This window comes from Marmota monax, unplaced genomic scaffold (assembly GCF_021218885.2).
Source record: "Marmota monax isolate L192 unplaced genomic scaffold, Marmota_monax_Labrador192_F-V1.1 WCK01_AAM20220418_F8-fsc00096, whole genome shotgun sequence".
NCBI lineage: Eukaryota > Metazoa > Chordata > Mammalia > Rodentia > Sciuridae > Marmota > Marmota monax.
In genome coordinates this window covers 3,170,743-3,194,732 of record NW_026695236.1, presented here as the reverse complement: position 1 = coordinate 3,194,732, position 23,990 = coordinate 3,170,743, and the positions used below count along the sequence as shown (strand labels likewise).

The window sequence follows — 23,990 nt, the reverse complement described above, 5'->3', positions numbered from 1 at the left end:
TCTTTTTTGTTTACATATTAAAACAATCCTCAACAGTTGTTTACCCAATTTAAATTAAACCATATAAATCACGTGAAAAAAAAATATTTGGATCCATTTTATCATGAGCGCTCATCATATATGATATATGGACATACGTACATTCAAACATATAACACAAAACACAAGTGTGCACACATAATATAATACATACAACACATAACATTATAGTAAAGGCCTTATAACTTTTTACAGGTGAAATCTCCATTGCAATGTTTAAAAACTCTATAGTCAAAAAATAGAACTGATCAGCAAAACATTAACCTAGGTCTGTATGAGCTCAAAAAACAAAATAGAACTTCATGATATGGCAAAGGGCAATAATAAAATAGATATTGAAAAAAGCATCCTGGTTCTGTTGCAGATGTAAGAATAGCCAAACTGGAGTTTTGGATATCAGTTGTTATGGATTTGAGCCAAATCATCTTCTTTTTGGTCTGTAGAAATCGCTTTAGTTAATCTTTCTGGAATCCAAATCGGCTGCTGTTCTCCCTGTGGAAACACATAAACAGACCCCCGACTCCAGACAATCACTGGGTCAGGACCTTGGTTAATCTCTCTGGAATCCAAATCGGCTGCTGTTCTCCCTGTGGAAACACAGAAACAGACCCCCGACTCCAGACAATTACTGGGTCAGGACCTTTCCATTGTCCTGTTAGAATATCCTTCCAAAGTACCTTGGGCTTATGTATATTTTTTGGACACATATGCCTTTCCGCAGCACTAAGTCCTGATGAATCCAAATTTAAAAAGTTTAGAGTAAAAAGGGTTATTTTAAGTTTATCTTTGGGGAATATATACCCCTTCCCAATTCCTTCTTTTTGCTTTAATAAGTACATTTTAATAGTTTGATGAGCTCTTTCAACTATGCCTTGTCCCTGTGGATTGTATGGGATTCCTGTTATATGAGTAATGCCAAATGTTGAGCAAAATTGTTTAAAAGAGGTAGAAGTATAACCAGGGGCATTATCTGTTTTTAACTGTTTTGGAACACCCACAGTGGCAAAATTTTGTAAGCAATGAGCTATAACATCTTTAGTTTTTTCTCCGGCATGAAGGGAGCCCATCAAAAATCCAGAAGAAGTATCAACTGTAACATGCAAATATTTTAATTTTCCAAATTCTGGCAAGTGTGTGACGTCCATCTGCCAAATATGGTTAGGTATCAATCCTCTAGGATTGACTCCAAGATTAACTTGTGGTAAAAAGGTCACACAATTTTGACATTGTTTTATTATTTGTCTAGCTTGTTCCTTAGTTATTTTAAAACGCTTTTGTAAAGTATTAGCATTGACATGGAACTTTTTATGAAAATTTATAGCTTCTTCTAGTGTAGAGAAAATATGTATGTCATGTGTAGTTTTATCTGCTAAATCATTGCCCAAACTAAGGGCTCCAGGCAATCCTGTATGTGCCCTGATATGTCCTATAAAGAATGGATCTTTTCTGTCCCAGATTAGACTTTGTATAGTGGAAAGCAAAGAGAAAACAGTAGAAGAAGGGGAAATCCTACCAGCATCTTCAAGAGATACTATAGCATTAACTACATACTGACTATCAGAAAATAAATTAAATACAGAATCTTTAAACATCACAAAAGCTTGTAAAACTGCATTAAGCTCTACCTTTTGAGCTGATTGTTTGGGTACTAAAAATGTAAAAGTTTGATCAGGGGTAACTACTGCTGCTGTACCATTATTTGACCCATCAGTGAATATATTTGGAGCATTCATGATAGGTGTTTTTCTTGTCATTTTTGGAAAAATTACAGGATGCAATGACCAAAAAGACAATAAAGGATTAGATGGTAAGTGGTTATCAAATGAAACATTAGATTTGCACATGATTATTGCCCAAGTATTTAACTCATTAGCTAACTCATCAATTTGATTCATAGTATATGGAGTAATAATTTTATTGGGAGAAATTCCAAACACTCCCTTAGCTGCTTTTATTCCTTTGAGTATTAATTGTCCTACAGCCTCAGGATACCTAGTAAGAATAGTGTTAGGAGAATAAGATAAATGTATCCATAATAATGGACCTTCTTGCCAAAATACTCCTGTAGGAATATTTTTTGTTGGTAGTACAATAAATAATAAAGGCAAACTTATATCAATTCTATCCAAATGCATATTTTCCATATATGTTTCAATGATTTTTAATGCCTTTCTTGCTTCAGGCGTTAACATTCGGGGTGAATTTGGATCTGATGGACCTTTTAGGATATCAAATAAAGGTCCCAACTCTCCTGTTGGTATACCTAAATAAGGCCTTATCCAATTTATGTCTCCTAATAACTTTTGAAAGTCATTAAGTGATTTGAGTTGATCTACTCGTATTTGAATTTTTGGTGGACGGACCATGGTTGAGGATAATAGAACTCCTAAATAATTAATTGGAAAATTTAATTGTACTTTATCTATTGCTATCTCTAGATTATAATTTTTTAATAAGTTTGTAAGTGTGGCATAACATTCTAGCAATGTGTTTTTATCTCTGTGTGCTAATAATACATCATCCATATAGTGAAATATTTGTAGTTCAGGATTTTGATTTCTAAGTGGCTGGATTACTTTGTTAACATAAATTTGACACATAGTTGGGCTGTTAGCCATCCCTTGAGGGAGTACTTTCCATTCATATCTCTGATCAGGACCTTCATGATTCAGTGCAGGGATAGTAAATGCAAAACGTGGACTATCCTCAGGATGAATTGGAATTGAAAAAAAACAATCTTTAATATCTATAACTAAAACATACCAGGTTTTTGGCAAAGCAGACAACTGAGGAATCCCTGATTGAGCAGGTCCCATAATAACCATCTCATTATTAATGGCTCTTAAATCTTGCAATAATCTCCATTTACCAGATTTCTTTTTGATGACAAAAATGGGAGTATTATGGGGAGATACAGAAGGTTGTATATGTCCTTCTGCTAATTGTTGTTTGACCAGGTCATGGGCTGCTTGTATCTTTTCTTTAGTCAGGGGCCACTGAGGAACCCATACTGGTCTTTCTGATTTCCAAGTAATTTTTATTGTCTCAGTGGCCCTTTCTGAAAATCCAACCCATGTCTGTCTGTTCCTTGATCTATTTGTATTGGTGCTGCTATACCTTGTTCTTGTTTTTCTAATCTTTTTCCTTTCCTAAAACCTTGTCTAGTCATAATAGTGGGTGCATTTTGGTTGATGTTATTTGTTAATGTCAAACCTAATTGATCTAGGACATCTCGTCCCCATAAATTTACGGGAAGATGATCCAATACATATGGCTGTATAGTTCCTTCACATCCTTCAGGATCCTTCCAATCTAATACCATTGCACTTCTATGGGGATTAGTTGCCACTCCTAGGCCTCGAAGCGTTTGAGTGGCTTGTTGTAATGGCCAATGTTTTGGCCATTCTTGACGAGAGATGATGCTAAGGTCTGCACCTGTATCCAGTAGCCCATTAAATTCATGTCCTTGAATATTTAGTTTTAGCATGGGGCGAGAATCTAAATTTAAAGAAAGCATAGCCCAATCTACACCTGTGGAGCCTAATCCCTTGGAACCTCTTTCTACAGTACGACTGGAAAATTTATCATGTAGGCTGGGTATTATTAGTAACTGTGCTATTCTATCTCCTGGTGAAATTACTGATATACCCTTTGGAGAACTGGCTATAATTTTTATTTCACCTTCATAATCGGGATCAATTACCCCAGGACTTATCATAAGTCCTTTTAGAGTAGAAGAGCTGCGTCCCAATAATAAGCCTACTGTTCCTTTGGGAAGAGGTCCTTTCATCCCTGTGGGAATGATTTGAACTCCCATCTCTGGAGTTAGTACTGCTCTGGCGGAGGCGCAGATGTCCAACCCTGCGCTCCCTCTGGTTTGTCTGATGAGGGATCTGATGGACAATGTGTCCTGGGCACTACCCTGATGGGGTTGCTGGGTTCCTCCAGTGCTCCGTATATTTGTGGTTTTGGGCCCCGGAGCATTGGGCCCCCCTGTCCGTTTTTTGGCAATGGAGCCCAATGCCTTTCTCCACGATATCGTGGATAAACACCTGGTCCTTGTTCGTTTTTTGATAATGGAGTACCCTCTATGGTGGTTTGAGAACGGCATTCATTAGCCCAATGTCTCCCTCTACGGCATCGTGGGCAAATACCTGGTATTCTACTCCTTTGATACCTAGTTTTGTTAAACCCTCCTCCAATGGGGCAATTCCTTTTAAAATGTCCTGTTTGTTCACAATTGTAGCATGTTCTTGGCCTGGCATCTAAAGCCTGTTTTACTGCAGCTGCCACAATTTGCCCTTGTTCATTACTGTCTCTGGCATCTAAAGCCTGTTTTACTGCAGCTGCCACGACTTGCTCTTGTTCATTAATGTCTCTACATAATTTAATATATGTGTTTAAATCTTCATGTTTCCATGGTCTAATGATATCTCTGCACCAACGATTCGCTTGCTCATAAGCCAGGTGTTTTAGTAATGGCATTGCTTGTTCTGTATTCCCAAAAACTCTGGTAGCTGTTTGAATAAGCCTATCTACAAATTCAGCATAAGGTTCATTAGCTCCTTGTATTACCTTAGATAATTGACCTTGTAAACCTCCATGTCCTTGTAAAGTCTTCCATGCCTTAATTGCATCTGCAGCAATTTGTGCGTATACGCCAGGATCATATGCAATTTGTTGCTGCTGATCCTCATAAGGTCCCTTTCCTAACAACATATCTAGATTTCTCTGAGGATAACTGAACAAATCCAAACAAACTTATGCCACTTTAGTATATTAGCCTTCAGGAGACAAAACTCTTATGAATTCAATGAAAACATCAGCAACTTTGTTTTCTCTTGTGTTAGGAAAAGATGTTGGTAAAATGGTAAAGTAGCCAAATTTTTGTTTGTTGTTTTACCATTTTTCCCAGCATCTTTCTTCCTAGTTACCTAGATGCCTATCCTTATAAATTTCCTACCCTTTTACCTAGATGCCTGTCCTTGTAAATTTCCTGTGGGGATAGTACAAATATTTGTTAATGAGTGAAAAAATTCTGAATATCCAACAGAATACAATAATATAAATATGGTTTCAGCCACTTTCAGACGAAATGAAGATCTGTTTTGGAGGTGGGAGTTATTTGTAACTTTTCTTGAGTCCAAAAGTAGACAAATGAATGTTCTGATGACTCTGGTTCTAGACTGTTACTTTGGCCATATTGTGTTATTCTCTGAATTCATTATATAGATAATTGAGAAATTGCTGTATATAGTCTAGCAAAACTCCTGGTTTTTAACTTTTCTTTATTTCCTTTTAAGAATATTAGAGCCAACAGTGGTTAAGTGCCCCTGGGTTTAATCGCTGGTCCCCCCCCCCCCCCCCCCCCCGCAAAAAAAAAAAAAAATTAGAGCCCAAACCAAAAAACCATAAAAACAAAATCAACAACCATCTCCAAATGAAATCCTAGAATATTAGAGACTGAAAAAAAAAATAACCAAATAGCTCCTGTATACTTTGATTTTACATTTTTCTAGTGCCAGTGTATGCATGTATGTTAGTATATATGATTGTATGCATGTGCAAATACTTGCTTCAGATCTGTTGGTTTGTACTTCTCTGATTCCTGAACATTACTCCAACTATTCCATCTCTCTGAATGCTCTTTTTTCCTTGTAGGTTTCTATTGCTTGTAATAAGAGAATCTTCACCAGAGGAAGTGTCTGTTGGTTTTCTTGCCACTAAGAGAAGGTTAAGGAAATGGTTTTGATTACTGAGTTACTACCACATTTGAGGTACTATTAAGCAGGTAGTCAATAAATATTTGTTGAACTATTAGTAATTGCACTTTAAAGTATCTCTAGATACTTTCAGGATACTGATGAACTTTCTTTTGTTAACTAAGGAAAATATTACTGGGAAATGAACTCTTTCTTTATCTGTTGCTGGTAGGAGTGCCAGTTGTACAACCAAATGGAGAATAATTTGGTATTTTAATAAAATTGAATATGTAAAAATTTTGCAACTCATTAATCCATTTTTAAAAATGTCTCCCCATGTATGGAAACCAGACGAAAGCAAAAATAATATTTAGAGCAGTGTGTTTATAAAAATGAAAACTGAGTTCAACTCCAGGGTCCATCAGAAATTGAATGAATAAGTAAATTTCATTTTCATGTCTTGGAATGCTATGTGGTATAGAATACCACATAGTTGGTATGCCAATGAATTGCTTATTTCAAATGCCCACATAGTTACCTATTTGGAAATTGAGCAGTTTTAATTTTATTTTACTTAGAGTTATAGCTTAATTCTGAATGTTTAGGGCTTTTATGTGCTCTTAGTTTTTATTTTTTTAATTTAAAACCTCTGTTTTTATAAGAAAAACTTATTAGTGGTTTGAGTATGTAGTTATAAGGAATAGCAAAATTGGTGTTTATATTCTAGTTTTGGAAAAAATGAGCCATTAATTAGTAAAATATAATTATTTAGAAAACGTACATAATTCTTCAGAAGCTAGGACAGAGAATATTTAAGGAATGATAAATAATGTAGGATTCTATTCTTTGATACAGGTTTTATTTGAACAAAGTTTTTCTTTTTTAATAGTTTATTTGTTGAATGCAAATAGCAGGATAATGAACAAATAATTTAAATTATAAGTACATTTTTTAAAAAAGTATGTTACAAGGAATCTTGAGGATACCAGTTGTAGGATTTAGTGATCTCATCAAGGACCTAGACTATTGCCATATTTTTACTGTGCCCTGTTTGGTTTATTGTCTTTTGCTTTTATACTTTTCACTAAATTTTATGATAATGCTGATAGCAGTAGTAGTGAAGAACACAGAATTCCTTTTTTTTTCTCCCCAAGCCATTTAGGGTACCATGATGAACAGAATAGAACTTAGAACTTGACTCCTTGAAATCAGTGTATTATTGATACTATTTTAGAAATCATATGACTGATACCTTGAAAAGAGAATATCGCCCCCCACCTTCTTTTGTACTGTCCCTTTGTATAATTTGTAGAGATTGGACTGTGTATCTAGGTATCATCATCATTAATGACTCTCACCAATCTAATATGTAATGAGTAGCTGTTACATGTTTTAAAATGAGGTAAATCTAAATTGTTGGAGTGATCTATTTTCACATTTTGCTGGATTTATTAAATTAATTTGGTTACATAAAAGGTACTAATTCAATTTTTTGTTTAATATTATTAAAATTGTATGGTTTTGGCTTTTTAAATATGACCTATTTTCTTCTCTGGTTGTATATATGTACATTGAAAAATGGGATTTATTTTTTAGAGCAGTTGTAGATTAATAGATAATTTGAGAAGGAAGTACAATGTTCCCATATTAAACCTTCCCCTCCCCCAATTATTAACATTTTGCATTAGTGTGGTACATTTGTTACAATTGATGAACATGTATTTATACATAATTATTAATTATAGCCCATAGTTTAAATTAGGGTACATTTTTGGGTTACCTAATTTTATTACATTATTATAAAAAATTGTTTCAGTGCCTCAAAAAGTCCTCATATATCACTTAATTTATCCACCCCCCGAATCTTTGCAACCAATGATCTTTTTCTGTTTTTATAGTTTTGCCTTTCTCAGAATGGAAGAGTTGTTTTGTGGCTTTTATGCTTCACTGGAGTATGATTTGCTGGGGTTAGGGAATGTGTTATATATGTTACGACATCTGCAATACCTAATATTTGGCATACAGTTAACACCAACTGCTTAGCGTTTAGTGAATGGAAAAATTAACAACTATGTGTCTAAAGTTACCAAAAATATTATTTAATTTTCATGAGAGGATTCCTACATAGTACTTAAAAATTGCTTGAGTACTCATTGACAAATAAAAGGATTGATTATGTTTTCAAAAGTTATCAATACTATTTTTTGAAATTAAAAAATTTTAATTAGTTATACATGCCAGTAGAATGCTCTGTGATACATTATATATAATGGAGTATAATTTCTCATTATTCTGTTTGTATGTAATGTAGAATCACACTGATCGTACATCTCATATATATACATATGTATATGTATATGTTCATAGGGTATATGTACCTAGGGTAATATGTAATATGTCATATTTGTATGTAACATGTCATATTTGTACATAGGGTAATAATGTCTGATTCATTCTACTATCCTTCCCTCCCCTTTACCTAAAGTAACTCTATTCTTCCCTACCCACCCTCATTGTGAATTAGCAACCGAATATCAGAGAAAACATTTGGCTTTTAGTTTTTAAGGCTTTAAATAGACTTATATAGGTTAGCCTAGCTTATACAAGAGAATTAACAGAAGAGTCCTTTGTAATTGAGGAGTCAATAGTGATATATAATAATCTATAAATATATAAAATTATATGTGGCTTTGGCATTATTGCTAGTGACTGACTAATTTACATGATAATATTTAATTATAGCATAATATTAACAAAACTTTGATTCTTAGGTAAAATTTTTTTGTCTTTTAACATGCCCAATGAAGGGAATAATCAAGAGTAAACTTCTCCTTGTATGATTGTCCTTTAAGATCTTTGTAATGCTGAGCAGATACATTTGTATTTAGTTTTTCAAAAATAGCTTTACTTAGTTTGATTTAATAAACAATAAAAATGCACTTATTTAAAAGTGCAGTTTCATAAGCTTTGACATATTTATACACCTGTGAACCATCTAAGCTAATTAACATAAACATCATCTCCAAAGTTTCCTTCATGGCCCTTGGCAATCACTCCTTACCAGTGTATCCCAATGCCCACTGGATGCTTTCTATTACTGCAAATTATTTTGTATTTTCTAGAATTTTATTTAAACAGAATTATATACTATGTAAACTTTTTTAAAAAGGCACTTCACTCTTTATATTTCTTTTTAAAAATCACTTTACTGAAGTGTTAAAGTATATATAAAAACTATATATATTTAAAGTATATTGATATGTTTTGACATGTATGTATATCCATGAAACCATTACCACAACTAAGATATTGAACATTTCCATTACCCTACAAGTTTCTTTGTGTCCCATGATGTCTCTCCCATTAGTAACATCCTCTGTTCTTAAAAAAAAAAAAAAAACAATCAACAATAACAAAACACGAATCTGCTCTTTAGCACCATGGATTAGTTCACATTTTCTAGAGTTTCATATAAATAAAATCATAACATACAAACTTTTTTAAAAGAAATCTGTTTTCTTTTAATCTAATTATTTGGAGATTCATCTGTTTTGTTGTAACAAAACAGGAGAATCTCTTTGTGGCTTTGCATTCAGCAAAATTTTCTTTCTGTTGTTGAATAGTATTTCATTGCTCTTTCACAGTTTGTTTTTCTGTTTATCATCTGACTTGTTTCTAGGCTTTGGCTATTAGAGACAAAGCTGCTATAGAATTCAAATATGAGTCATCATATGGGTATATGTTTTAACTTGGAGGGAATTATATTGGTTTTCTAGGTAGTCTTAAATAGTGAAACTTGTTTTCTCACAGTTCTGGAGCTAGAAATCTGAAATTAAGGTGTTGGCAAGGTTTATTTATTTATTTTTTTAATTTAATTTTTAGTTTTAGGTGGACACAATATCTTTATTTTACATTTATGTGGTACTGAGAATCGAACCCAGTGCCTCACTCATGCTAGGTGAGCACGCTACCCCTTGAGCCACATCCCCAGTCCAGGGTTGATTTCTTTTGAGGCCTCTTTGCTTGGCTTATAGGAGGCTGCCGTTTTCCTATAGTCTTCCCTCTGTGCATCTGTGTCCAAATTTTGTTTTCCTGTAAGGATGCTTGTCAGATTAGGACCTACAAATATGGTTTCTTTTTAATTACTTCTTTAATATCATATGTTCAAGGGCTGGGGTTGTGGCTTAGTGGTAGTGCACTTGCCTAGCATGCGTGAGGCAATGGGTTCGATTCTCAGCACCACATACAAATACATAAAATAAAGGTCCATGAACAATTAAAAAATATTAAAAAAAGATAATATGTTCAAATTTACTTACATTCTAAGATACCTGATTTTAGGACTTCAATTTATGATTTTTTTTGGTGGGGTAGGTGTGATTCAGGTTATATGTTAGACACATAGTTATTATTTTAAGAAATGACCAACATGTTTTCCAAAGTGATTAAATCATTTTAAATACTGGTACCATATGAGAATTCTAGTAGCTTCATTTCTATGCCAGTACTTGGAATGATCAGAATATTTAATTTAGTTTCATGGGGTAACTTTAATTTTCATTTTCCTAATGATTAATGATGTCAAGGACCTTTTAAATATGATTTAACCATCAGATCGTTAGTGAATTGTCTTTTCAAACCTAGTGCACATTTTAAATTTGGGCTTGTTATAGTGTTTTGAGAACTCAATATATTCTGGATAGATGTTCTTGGTTAAATTTATGTTTTTCATATATTTTTATATATACTGTAAGTTATTGTTTCATTCTCTAAACAATGCCATTTGAAGAGGAGAAAGTTTAAATTTTGATGGAACCTAGTTTATGAAATTTTCTCTTTATTTATTTACTATTGATATATATCTAAGAAAATTTTGCTGAATGCGAAGCCACAAAGAGTTTCTCCTATTTTCTTATTTTATAATAGCAGATTTTGTATTTAGCTCCGTGATCCAGTTTGCCTGTTAACTTTTGTAGATGGTGTGAAGTATCAATTACAGTTCATTTTATTTAATTGCTTTTGCATTTACTTATCTAAATGTTCCAGCACTATTTGTAGAAATGATCATCTTTTTAAATTGAATTGTGTTTGTGCCATTGTTGAAAAAAAGTTTTCCACATACATGTAGATCTATTTCTGGATTCTGTTGTCTTCCATTGATCTATTGGTCTGTGTGTGTTTAAACCTAAGCCACACTGTCTTGATAACAGTAGGTATGTGATAATTCTAGCTATTAGATAATATTAGTCTTCCAACTTTGTCCTTGTTTTTCAAAGTTGTTTAGATGTTCTAGGTCCTTTGCAATCCCATGTAAATTTTAGAATAACTTTAATTTCTGCATAAAATGTCTCCTGAGAAATTGATAGTAGTAATAATGATGGAGGTTATTGTTTGTTCTGGGAATTGACTTCGAGTTTGGTACATGTTAAGCATGCATTCTATCAGTGAACTTTAACCTCAGTACTGATTAGAATTGTGTTTGATTTCTATATCAATTTTGACTGAATGAACTTTAACCTCAGTACTGATTAGAATTGTGTTTGATTTCTGTATCAATTTTGACTGAATGAGTATCTAGACAATATTGAGTATTTTGATCCACTAACATGGTACAGTTCTTCATATATTTACATTTTCTTTAATTTTTCCAATAATTTTTTAGCTTTGGTGAACTAAAATAATATTTTGCATTCTAGAATAGATCCGACTTAATGCATTATTCTTTTCAATTTGCTCAAATTTGTGAAGAATAAAACTGTGTTTATGGGAGATATTGGTCTTAGATTTTCTTGTGTTTTCTTTGGTTTTGCTGTTAGGACAACTTTGCCTCCATAGAATAAAATAGTGTTCCCTTCTTTTCAAATTTCTAGAATTTTCTTGTAGAATTAAGCTTTTTTTTTTTTTTTCCTTAAAACCTTGGTAGAATCTACCAGGAAATTTAACAGAGCCAGGAGTTGTAAAAAAAAGTATTTAATTGTTGTTTGAAAAAAAAATTTCAGACAGAGGATTATTTATTTATTTCTTATTCTTCTCATAAGATCTTTGGTAGTTTGTGTCTTTCAAACACTTTGTCCATTTCATTTAAGTTGTCAAAATACTTGGCATTAGATTTCTCATAATATTCCCTCATTATCCTTTTAATTTTTTAAGAATTTGTAGTGCGGTCACTTCATTCATGATAAGAATAATTTGTGATTTCTTTCTTCTTTTTTTTTCTAGATTATAGTCTGTTTGGGGAAATGTTTTGTGGAAAGAGTATTTATTTTGCTTTGGTTTAGTGTAGTACTTTATAAACATGTAAATATGATTGATAGTGTTCTTCCAGGCTCCTATTTCTACCAAATTTCTCTTTACAGTTTCTATCAGTTATTGTAAAAGGAATATAGACTATAGATGTGGATTTGTCATATTTGTCCATGCAATTCTTTCCATTATTGATTTATGTATTTTAAAGTCCTATTCTTAGACATATGAACATTATTTGTTATGGCGTCTAAATTTTTTCCCTTATTATTATGAAATGACCTTTTTACCTGCACTGTTGCATGCTTATAATTAAAAAATATTTCTGAGAAGGAATGGAGTTAATATTATTGATTTATTTAGGCCAATATCCTTGTAAAAAAAGTGAGTTATTGAAATAAAACAAGCATTTTGTTAGAATAGAGGCAATGATAGAGGCAAGAGGGAGGAAAGTAGTACAGTTATCCAACAGTTATCTACTATATATGCTAAAATTTGGTATTTAAAAAAAATCAAAGTTTATCAAATTATGCTATGTCCATGTATGAAATACTACAACTAATCTTACTTATATATAATTATAATGCAGTAATAATAATAATAGAAGGAAAATGAGTACAGCAAATAGTTCTGGGGGAGGAACAAAAGGAAGGAAAGGAGGATACTGGGGAATGAGTTTGGTCCAGTTATATTATATGCATGTATAACTATGGCATAAAGAATCTCACAATTATGTATAATTATAATGCACCAAAATAAAAGAAAAATTAGAAAAAATTCTTTGAGATTTGTATGAAAGATCAAATTTGAATAATTCTTTATTCCTTTCTCTCAAAATATAAGTTAAGTAGACTCCTAATTACTTTAATGTTTGATATTATCCCCCATTTAATGGTTGAGAAAACTCCCTTCTCTGAAGAGCCACTGAACTTGATTTTGTTTAAAAAAAATTGGAAGTGTATGAATTGAAATGTCAGAATTTGTTTGTTGTTATCTTTTGTTTATTTTGACTCTAAAAGTAAGAAGATGGCGTTGTGAGGAAAAATTTAAGCCTTTGCTTTTGTTAAGTTTTATTATGTTAAAAGAAGAAAAACAGAACGTAACATAGTACATGATTACCTCATGTCATATTGAATAGAACATGACAGAATGTATATTTACCAAAATACACTCCATTTTAGAGCCAAATGACTGCTCTCAATTTGGAAATGGACCATCTGCTTATCATTTAAATTCTTGGATAACTTACCAGCCCACATCTCTAAACAGAAGGAACATTCTTCATATCCTTAAACTACTGCAAAGGTCCATTATCTTTATATGTAATGTATATTTCCTGTGTATTGAATGAAAACAGATTATAATATTCATGATGTCTAAAAAGACCATGTTGGTTTCATTAATATGAAACATTAATGGATTGTACTTTCAGCATTTCAAATTGCTATAATACAGTTGAGACTTATTTATTCACACTTTGGTTAACTATGTATCTGATAAAAGTCTATACATGAGCCCTTCCTTGACATAGTTCAAACAACTTCTTACTCATTATCACTAACATCTTGCATTTATTCAAGTATAGGTGCTAGAGGTATATTGATAAATGGAATCAGCATATAGTCCAGTGAGAAATTTTAGGTTAATAAATAATTTTTATATATTATAAGTTACTGAGGGAGAAGAGGATTTAGGTATGATTCTTTAAGTTTCTGGTTGGACAAATGGTGGTTGTACCTGTACACACAGGTACAAGAGCATACACCTGTAAGTGAAGGTGAGATTTATGATGCTTGCTTTTAATTTCCCAGGTTTTATATATAGTACTTATTTTTCCTTAGTAATCGAATTAAGATATACTAAAGCAGTGGTTCTTCTTTGGTATGTGTAGAATTTTGCATGGGAAGCAGGGTTTTCATAATGGTTTATTTTTTTTGGGTCCCCAGTCTATCTATGACTGTGAAATGCAAATTCTGTCATATCTCTAATATTTAATATTGATTTTAGTATTTCTAATTGTGTGCTACTATGGTCACCTTCCACCTCTGCTCCCAATTTAAATAAATTAAAGTTTATATGAATATAAGATTGAATCTATATCTAAAGCATATATTTGTATGCTTGTCTAAAAAATTGCATTAGAGTAAAATGCAGGATGTTTTTAATGATAGATGGAAATGAAGTTGCCAGTTAGTTGAAGACTACTTTTCAGTGGGATGAGGTGGGGGAGAAAGGTGTACTCTTTTTAAACATTTTATTTAACAAACATCATCTATTTTAAGTTTATAGTTTGATGAGTGTTAGCATATGACTGCACTCACAATCAAGATATAAAATTATGTTGGAGTGTGGTGGCGCATGCCTGTAATCCCAGCATCTTTGGAGGCTGAGACAGGAGGATCACAAGTCCAAAGCCAGTCTCAGCAAAATCAGGGCACTAAGCAAATCACTGAGACCCTGTCTCTGAATAAAATATAAAGCAAGGCTGGGGATTTGGCTCAGTGGTAAAGTGCCCCTGAGTTCAAATCCTGATACTTACCCCTAAAAAAAGATGTAAAATATTTCTCTCTTCTCTAAAACATTTCTTTCCCCCTTTTACGGTCAGTTCCTTGCCTGTACATCCCAAGTCCCAAGCAATAATCTGTTTTCTCTCATTATAATTTTGACTTTTCTAATATTCATATAATTGGACATATATTTTCTTTTAGGTAAATACCTAGGGATAGAATTGCTGGGTGTGATGGTAAATATATGTTTAAGTTTATAAGGAACTGTCAGACTGTTTTCCAAAGTGATAATACCATTTTGAATTCCTGGCAGTAATGTATGAGACTTCAGCAGTATCATAATCATATCATCACTTGGTATTATCATTTGTTTCATGTATAGCCTTTCTAATGCATGGTAGTGGTATCTAATTTTGGTTTAAATTTGCATTTCCCTTACGACTAATGACGCTGAACATCTTTATTAATTTTTGGTTATTCACTCTTGTTTTTTTAGTAGTAAGAATTATTTATATATTATGAATGCAGGTGCTTTTTCATAAGTATATATTTGCAGATATTTTCTCTGAGTCTATAGCTTGTTTTTTCATTTTCTTAAATGAGTATTTAGAATACCAAAAAGTTTCTAATTTTGATTAGCACATTTTTTCACTTTATTTATTGTATGGTGCTGTTTAACAAAACACTGAAAAGTTTAGTGTTAAAAAATAAGAACAGTTTTTTTGTACTAATCTTCAGTTTAGGAATGGCTTGCCCCAGGATAGCTCATTACTGGTCCACTAGATATTGACTGCTGCAATTTGAAAACTAAGGCTGTAATGATCTGAAGACTTACTCACAAGATTGGCACCAGAATTTGGAGTACCCAAATAGTTGTATTTTGGTACAGCTGGGGAAACTGTTTCTATTTCTATGTATTTTCTTGAGTATGATGTCTTTAAGGTAGTTTGACATAAATGGTGCCTCAGGGCTCCAAAGAAACATGGTCAAAGAATTTGAGAAAACCCTGCAGAATCATTTTGTTTTTTATGACTTAATCTCTGTAAGAATTACTTTTGTGCCTTTTTATGTTTTAAGTTTATAGTTATAAAAGTAGCTTCAAATATCCCAAATTCAAGAAGAGGTAGCAAATATGGAGTAGAGTCATGGCCATATTTTAATAAGCATATGTGGGATAGGCTATATATTGATGTGGCTGTCTTTGGACAGTATGGTCTCTGCCATGAGGCTTTTTGTTTTGTCTTATTTTGCCTTTCCCCAGTGTAACATATCTTTGCCTAAATCAAGATCATAAAGTTTTCCTCTAATGTTTTTCTTCAAGAAGTTTTATGATTTGAGCTCAAACATTTAATCCTATGGTACACTTTGAGTTCATTTTTGGGTACAGTAAGAGGTATGAATTGAGGTTTATATATTTCTTTTTTTTAATATATATATATATTTTTTTAGTTTTCCATGGATACAAAATCTTTATTTTTTAATTTTTTTATGTGGTGCTGAGGATTGAACCCAGTGCCCCACGCATGCCAGGCGAGCGTGCTACCGTTTGAGCCACATCCCCAGCCAGGTTTATATATTTCTATTTGGAATTGAATTGTTTTAGCTTTTTCCATTAAATTACCTTTGTACCATTTCAGAAATTCAGGACATATAGTCAAGTTGTCAGTTTTTAAAGGAATGCCTGCTCAATTTTTATTGGGATTGCTTTGACTTTATGATAAATTTGGAGAGATTTGAAAATATCAGTTCTTCCTGTTTATAAACATGGCATATTTCTCTGTTAGTTTAGGTTTTTAATTTCTTACTTTGTTGCCTTTAATTTTTAGTGTCCAAGTCTTATACATCTATTGTTAAATTTATTCCTAAATGTTTAATATATTTAGAGTCTAATTCTGATTGAAATGTTTTTAAAATTTTTGTTTTTAAATAATTATTTGCTTAGGATAGGGAAAAGATTGATTATTGACAATGCCTTTTATGGCTTTGTTAAACTTATTAAGACTAGATAATTTTCTTATTCATTTTTTAGAATTCTTTTATCTACATACACAGTTATGTCCTGTGTGATTTTGGAAAGTTTTATTACTTTCTTCCTATTTTATTATTATTATTATTATTTACTTTCTTTCTAATATGTATTCTTTTATATCTTTTTCATGTCTTATCTCACTGAAGAAGGCATCCAGAAGGCTATCAGCTTGAAGGGCTGAGAGTTGCCATCCTGATCTCATGCTTCATTTTATGCCAAATGTCTTTCATCATTAAGTCAATAGTAGTTGTACTTTTTTCATAATTGCTTGTCATCAGGTGGAAGAAGTTTCATTTATATGAAAGTCTATTGTGCAGACAGAAACCACATTAATTATTTGACAAGGAAAAATAGAAAAAAGTTTGATATAAAATGATTAGCTATTAAAAGTTTGATAGGTACTAAAAGGGGTAAAAAGGGAAACTAAGGGATTCTGAAGTAGCAGGAACTATACTATGCTAAATTACAGAGGAGACAGTTAAGGAAAGAGACTTAAGAGTGAGTTATCTTTTCTCCCTCAGGCTTAGCTTTTGATTTCTTTAATGGGAGTTTGGTACTCAAATGATTTGTTGGTTTAGGAAAAACTTTCTAGAGGGCATTGGTGAATCCATGCCATGTTGCTCTATTATGGATGAGCTAGAGCAGAAAACAGAAAATACCTGCTGTGTTGCAAGATAGTTGCACAGCAGGGGAGCAGTTGGAGCCACTATGTTAGCAGAGCTATTATGCAAGGTACCTGCTACTGGCCACAAGCAGCTGCTACTTTAGAAAAGCTTGGCTTCAAGGCACAGATAGGTGTGATGAAACTGTATTGGGAAGTACCTGCTGAAGAAGAATAGTCCTCTTTGTATGGAACTCTTTTGTTACTTCTTGATCTTAATTGTCTTAGTATCATTTACAGTTTTAAAAGATAGTTTTGCTCAAGTGATCCTTCTGCCTAAACCTCCTGAGTAGCTGGGTATGGGCCACTGTGCATGGCTTTATGCCAAAATTCTTGACAGGACAACCAGAAAACTAGAAAACACATATTATTTCAAGAAGATTAATTTAGCAAAGGTCTTCAGAAATCATGCAAAACTTTATTTCCCAGCTGTTAATCTTGGCCAGAGGAGAAAATAATTTAAATAGTAATATTTGTAAGTACCAGCTGTTTTCCTTCTTTATGGTAACAAAAATATAAAATAGGAAATTGAATATTAGGCTATCTGCTTCTCATAAAAGTAGTAATACATGAAACTAATCTAATAATATGCCTTTAGAATACACAAATTCATTAGCATAGCAACCAAGACCTTTGTAAAGTCTCTGAACAATTTTCACTCTCTTTTTTTCCTCCAGGCATCTGTCTACAGCCCAACTGTTTTCTGTCTCCCCAATTCCTCTTCATAACCTCAGAGTAACTGTAGCAACACTTCTGAGAGAAATTTATTTTTCTAGTGAGAAATTAGGGAAGAGGGGCCTGGGCCCATACAAGCCAGAAAATATGGACAGATGAATGCCTTGTGGCTGGTGTTTTTGTCTTTCTTTTTCCTCTTACCCAGTTACAATATGAAGCAACTACAGTGCAGGTAGTTAAAACTGGAAAATGAATTGTACTTTTTTTCTGGATCAAAGGAATATGGGAAAGGGCATCTGAGGTTCTAACAGGAAAGGAAGGATTCCCATTATTTTTCCCTTTCTCTTTTCTCTAATCAGTTTGTTTCAAAGATATGTTCCCATGAAATGGCTGCAGTTGTGACAGCAAGGAAAGCAATCGAACTCTAGGAGAAACCCTATCTTTCTGTCCAGAGGACCAGAAAAAAGAGGTCCAGTGAACCAGATAATATGGGGATAATCCTAGAAAGGAAGAACCAGAAAAAGAGATCTTGTAATTAAATCTTATTTGAAGTGGTACAAACAAGTACAGGGTTCATCTCTAATTGGCATGTGCATGGGATATATTCAAGCATTAAGGCAACAGCTTTGAGAGCAAAACTGCAATTTAAACTACCACCTAAATCCTAGAATGACCAATGAGTCATTCTGAGAATGATTCAGAATGACATGGAATAGTCCCAAAGCAGAACAGAAAACAAAACTGACACTGAAACTGCTGCCCACTGAAGGCCAGACAGAACTTGAAAACCAAACCTAACCAGGTGATTGCTTATTTAAAAAAAAAATCGAAATTTACCAGGACACAGAGTCTCACAACATGATACCACAATGTCCATAATAATTCTATAATCACTCTATCTGCAAAGAACAAACAATAAAAGTGGATACTTCTCAAGAGTAAGAATTAGGTATGCAATGAAGCACCTATTATAAGTGTATTTCATGAGATAAAGTAAACATGTTTACGTAATAATGGAAAGAAAATAGCAGAGAAATAGAAAACTATTTTAAAGTGGAAATTTTGTAACTAAAAAATAAATGATCTGAAATTAAAATTTTCAATGGGTGCACTCAATAGCAGAATGGACATAAAAGAAGAATATCCATTCTTCCTAACACAGAGAAAAAAAAAAAAGAACTGAGACCCAGAGACTTTTGGGGGAATAGCAAAAGATCTAATATTTGTATTGTTAGAGATGCAGAGAGAGAGAGAGAGAGAGAGAGAGAGAGAGAGAGAGAGAGAGAGAAAACAGGTCAATACAAGGAAAACATTTGAAGAAATAATGACTGAAAATTTTACAGATTTGGCTGACTAATACATATTTCCTGATTCAAGACATTTAGTGAACCCCAAGTTAGATATGCTCAAAGAAAAATCATATCCATACACATCATCAAAAATGCTTAAATCCAAATATCAAGGAAAAAATTGAAAGCATCTAGTATGTGCATGCACACACACACTATGCAGATAATAGACCAGTATGGTTAGATGGATTTGAATATTTATTTCAAAGTAAAAAATTATAATTTCTTCATCCCAAATGAGAAACTGACACTTGGAGAGATCCCTTATGCTGAGAGACAGCAGTTCACATTGCCATACATTCATTGTAAAAGAAATGGCAGGATCAAAGATCAGAAAAGCAAAGATTTCAGGCTAACTTTAGCTTGCTACCTGTTTTTATAAATAAAGTATTATTGGCACACCACCATTCTCATTTGCTTACCTATTGTCTGTAGCTGCTTTCAAACTACAAAAGTAGAATTAAATGGTTGAAAGAGACTGTATGGCTTGCATAGCCATATAGTCAGATATTTATTACTATGTGACACTTTAGGAAAGGAATGTGCTCTGACCACTGCTTTAATTTAATGCAAATACATAATACAGTAAATACTAGGTATGCATTTGTCAAGATAATCCATTGTAAATATGTAGAACTTTTTTCTTGTTGTTTACTTATTTTTTTTCCAGCAATAACTTAGCAAATACAACTTATAGCTCTATTGGTAATTCTGGTAGATGGTTTCCTACTACACATTGATTACCTCTAATCCAAAATTTCCAAATCCAAAATGCTCCAAAATTCAAAACTTTTTGGGTACCAACATAATGTCACAAGTGAAAAATTCCACACCTGTCTCCTGGGATAAGTTGCAGTCAAAACACAAGTGCACAAAGAATATTGCATAAAATTAACTTTAGACTATGTATATAAAATTCATATGAAACATAAATGAGTTTTGTGTTTAGATTTGGGTCACATCCCCAAGATAACTCATTATGTATATGCAAATACTCCAAAATCTGAAAAAAAAAAATCCTGTTTGAATATGTGTGTCTCCCAAAAGCTTCTGTATTAATGCAGGATTGTGAAGTGATTAGATTGTGAGGGCTATAACCTAATCAGTTCATCCTAGTTTGAATAGACAGATTGGATGATAACTGTAGATTGGGTGTGGTTGAAGGAGGTAGGTCAATGAGGGTGTTCCCTGGAAGGGTTGTTCTTCCTGCTGCCTCTTACTCTTCACCCTGCTCTCTGCTTCCTGACCCTACCAGGAGCTGAGCAGCCTTTCTTCATTGGGCCCTTCTTCCATGATATGCTGCCTCATCTTGGTCCCAGAACAATGAAGTTGGTCATCTGCCCACTGAGACTTCTAAAATGGTGAATCCCTAATGCCTTTTCCTCTTCTAAGCTGCTTTTGTGAGGTTTTGGTCATAGTAATGCAAAAGCATACTAAAACAATCCCCCAAACACTGCTTCCAAGCATCTGGGATAAGGGGTATTTTGTTTTGTTTTCCTTAAGTTTTTACCATGTGCATGTAGTACCTCTATCATTTTTAAGAGAAATTTATCAGAAATATCTGGTTACCTTGAGGTTATGAAGTCCTCCCACAGAAAACTAAACATTAAAAACAATAAAGTATTAGAAACAATATTGGAGAAACAATGACAAGCAAGCAAGACTTAGAGTAAATTCCCTTTATCTGTGGTTTCAAGTTCGTCAACCAGGGTCCAAAAATATTAAATTAAAAATTCTAAAAATAAACAATTCATAAATTTTAAGTAACTTTATGTAGTATTTTATTATAATTCTTATATTCTATTATTGTCATTAATCTCTTACTTTGCCTAATTTATAAATTAAACTTTATCATAGGTATTTATACATAGGAAAACATAGTATATATAGGGTTTGGTATTGTACACAGTTTTAGGCATCTACTGGGGGTCTTGGCTAAAAGGATACTATTGAATGTATATTGTGAAACACTAGAAAATAAAGCAAAAGGAAAATATTTTAGAGATTGTTACTGTTTTCATCTTGGTATATATCTTTCCAGATCTTTTTTTTTTTAACATATACACAAGCATCCAGTTTAGAACTTTATACTTATTACAATCTAGGTTTTATATCTCTTAGGTCTCTTTTCTCTAATACTGTTTTTAAGAGAAGTTTCTTTTGATTACTTTTTTTTTTTTCTGTTCAGTGCTGGGAATTGAGCTCGGGGCCTTGCACATGCTAGGCAAATGTTCTACCCATGAGCTATATACCCAAGCCCCAGTAACCTGTTTTTAAACAGACCTGTAGGCAATTTTTTCCTGTGCCTCTGATATAGAGAATATTGAAGGAATATTTTTAGTATTTATCATCTTAGATGGAATAAAAAGGAAAGGATATTTCAATCAAGAATTTGTTGTTATTAAATTTACAGATGCTGAGATAGTGGGTATCTCACTGTTTTGACTCTTGTTAGTAGTAGTTTAGGTACAAGTTAATTAAAAGCAATCTCTTTATTGAGGTCAAAAGAAACTTGAACAGTTCGGTACTTTCCTATAGAAACAAAGGGCAGCTTAGCTGAATAGATAGAATACTAGGCTATAGTATTACTAGACTGAAACATTCTTAAAAATGTTGGTGGGAAGAGCTGATGAAATAATTTAGTTGGAAACAAAAGCGTTTTATTCTGCTGGAGAAGGTATGGAAAAAGAACTTGATTTTCATTTGCCTTTGTTTTTTGAGACATAAAAAAGAAAATAATTTGATTTGGTTTTGAAAAATTGTTGCATATTTTATCCTAAGTCCTTGCTGTGTCTTTCCCCCTTTCTTCCTCAGATATATAGAGTGGCCTGGGTTAGATGAGTATTATTAAAAATTGTATTACTAAATTTAAGTAGAGTTTAAAAAGAAACAAGAAGGTATAATATATAATTTTATATATACATATATAAATCATTAAGACTGGAATAAATGCAAATATATTAAAAATTAAGTACTTTTCCCTTTAATTAAAATTTCTTTAAGTAGTTCTTTGGACATATAAGTTTACATATTTTAGTACAAATCTATCATAGAAATTCATTCATTTATAATTTGTTTTATGTTTGGGTATGTGATCTCTCACTGTTATGTATTGGAGTTATATTGTGTGGTCTTCACAAACTTCAGCAGTTTTCCCTAAAAGTTTTTCTTATTTTCTAACCTAGCATATAGATACTAATATACCCTCTTCTGTTCCCTCCTTTATGTGAAATTTTGTGTAGGGATGTTTTAAAGATTGTAATCACTCAATTAAAAAATGTTAGAATTTTTTTTTTTTAAATTACACAGAGTGAAGTTGAAATAGAGGATTTACCTTTTCATCCATATCCTCTATAGTCTTGCTTACTTTCCCTTGACAGTTCCCAAATGGAAGCCCTCTAGTTTCTAATGTCCATTAGCTATTTAGATTTGCACCAACAAAAATGCTTTTTTTTTTTTTAAATTTTAGATAGATTTTAAGTACTATGTTCCATTTCCTTAAAATTTTCTTTTTCATCTATTATATACTCTACCCTTTCCCTTAAGTCAGTGTTTCTGTTATTTTCAGAAGATTATTCTGTTTCCTAATTTAGAGAGGTAGAAGGAGAGGGAAAGGAATAGGAAGGACAGAAGAACTGGGAAGAGATCCAGAAGAACTTGCTGGAGGAGGAAGGAGACAGTTTAGCTATGTTTGTACCTTCTTCCTTCTAGTACAGCTTATAGATTGCTATGCATGCTCTTGATCCTATGTTCTTTAGGAAACTTTTCCTTCAGTATTAAGTCCCCTTCATATTTCTATAATTTTTTCAATCTTACTGACCACTAGTCTGTCATTAAAACTTGTTTAAATATCTTTAATGCTAAAAATATCCTGTTACCAATTTTCCGTCAACTCTGATTCTCTTTCTAACTGAAACTCAATTTCATTCCTTACTCAAATCTGGTTTTACATGCTTCAGTGAAAATCCAACTTCTAGTTTTATATATTTTAGTAAAAACTTTTCAAAGGAGTTTATTTATGACTTTTGATTTTTTTTATCTTCTCATTCTCTTATGCACTGCTTTGTCGAGTATTCAACATCATTATAAAATTGGACACTGTTGGTCATTTCTTTGCTTTTTTTAAAAAATATTAATCACAGGTTTACGTATAGTTCCAATAATCAAGTAGTAAGCCACAAAGATATTAGAAAAACAAGTTTTCTTCTCTACCTCTTCCAGTGCCTGAATTCTATAATGCAAAGGCACTACCTACAGCCTTTTACCTAATTTCTGTGCTATTTACTTACTGATATTGAAATTAACTTGCATGCACTGCTATTTTTGATTCAGTTTTACACATTATTGAAACTGTACTATAGAAGATAGGAATTTGATATTCCTTACACCCTGAATGAGGATGTTCACAATTTGGTAATACATAAATTTTAGATAATATAGTATTTAATGTTTACCACATTCTATTCAAACAATATAGTTCATAGCTGAGCTATGGCATAACTTTTTTTAACATTTTGCCCATAATTATAAAAAATTTCTATGTGAATTTTAGGATAGGCTTTCTTTTTCTGTGAAAAACATCAGGGATTGCATTGAATTTTTTTGAGGGTATTTGTAGAAACTTTACTTAAAGTAGATAAAAACTGGAAACAAACCACAGGTCTAATGTAGGTGAATGGATAAAAAAAATATAGAATGTCAATGCCATGGACTCCTACAGTAATAAGAAGGAAGAGTTTGTATATACAAAAAGCAATGGATGAGTATGAAAAACATTATTTTAGT

General features: G+C 32.5%; 1 protein-coding gene across 10 annotated transcripts in view; it reads left to right on the top strand.

The window, feature by feature from the left end:
* The window catches only part of Tmem135 (transmembrane protein 135), a 271,986-nt gene that overhangs the window by 86,961 nt on the left and 161,035 nt on the right, over nucleotides 1–23,990 (top strand). The gene's annotated exons all lie outside the window — the stretch shown is intronic.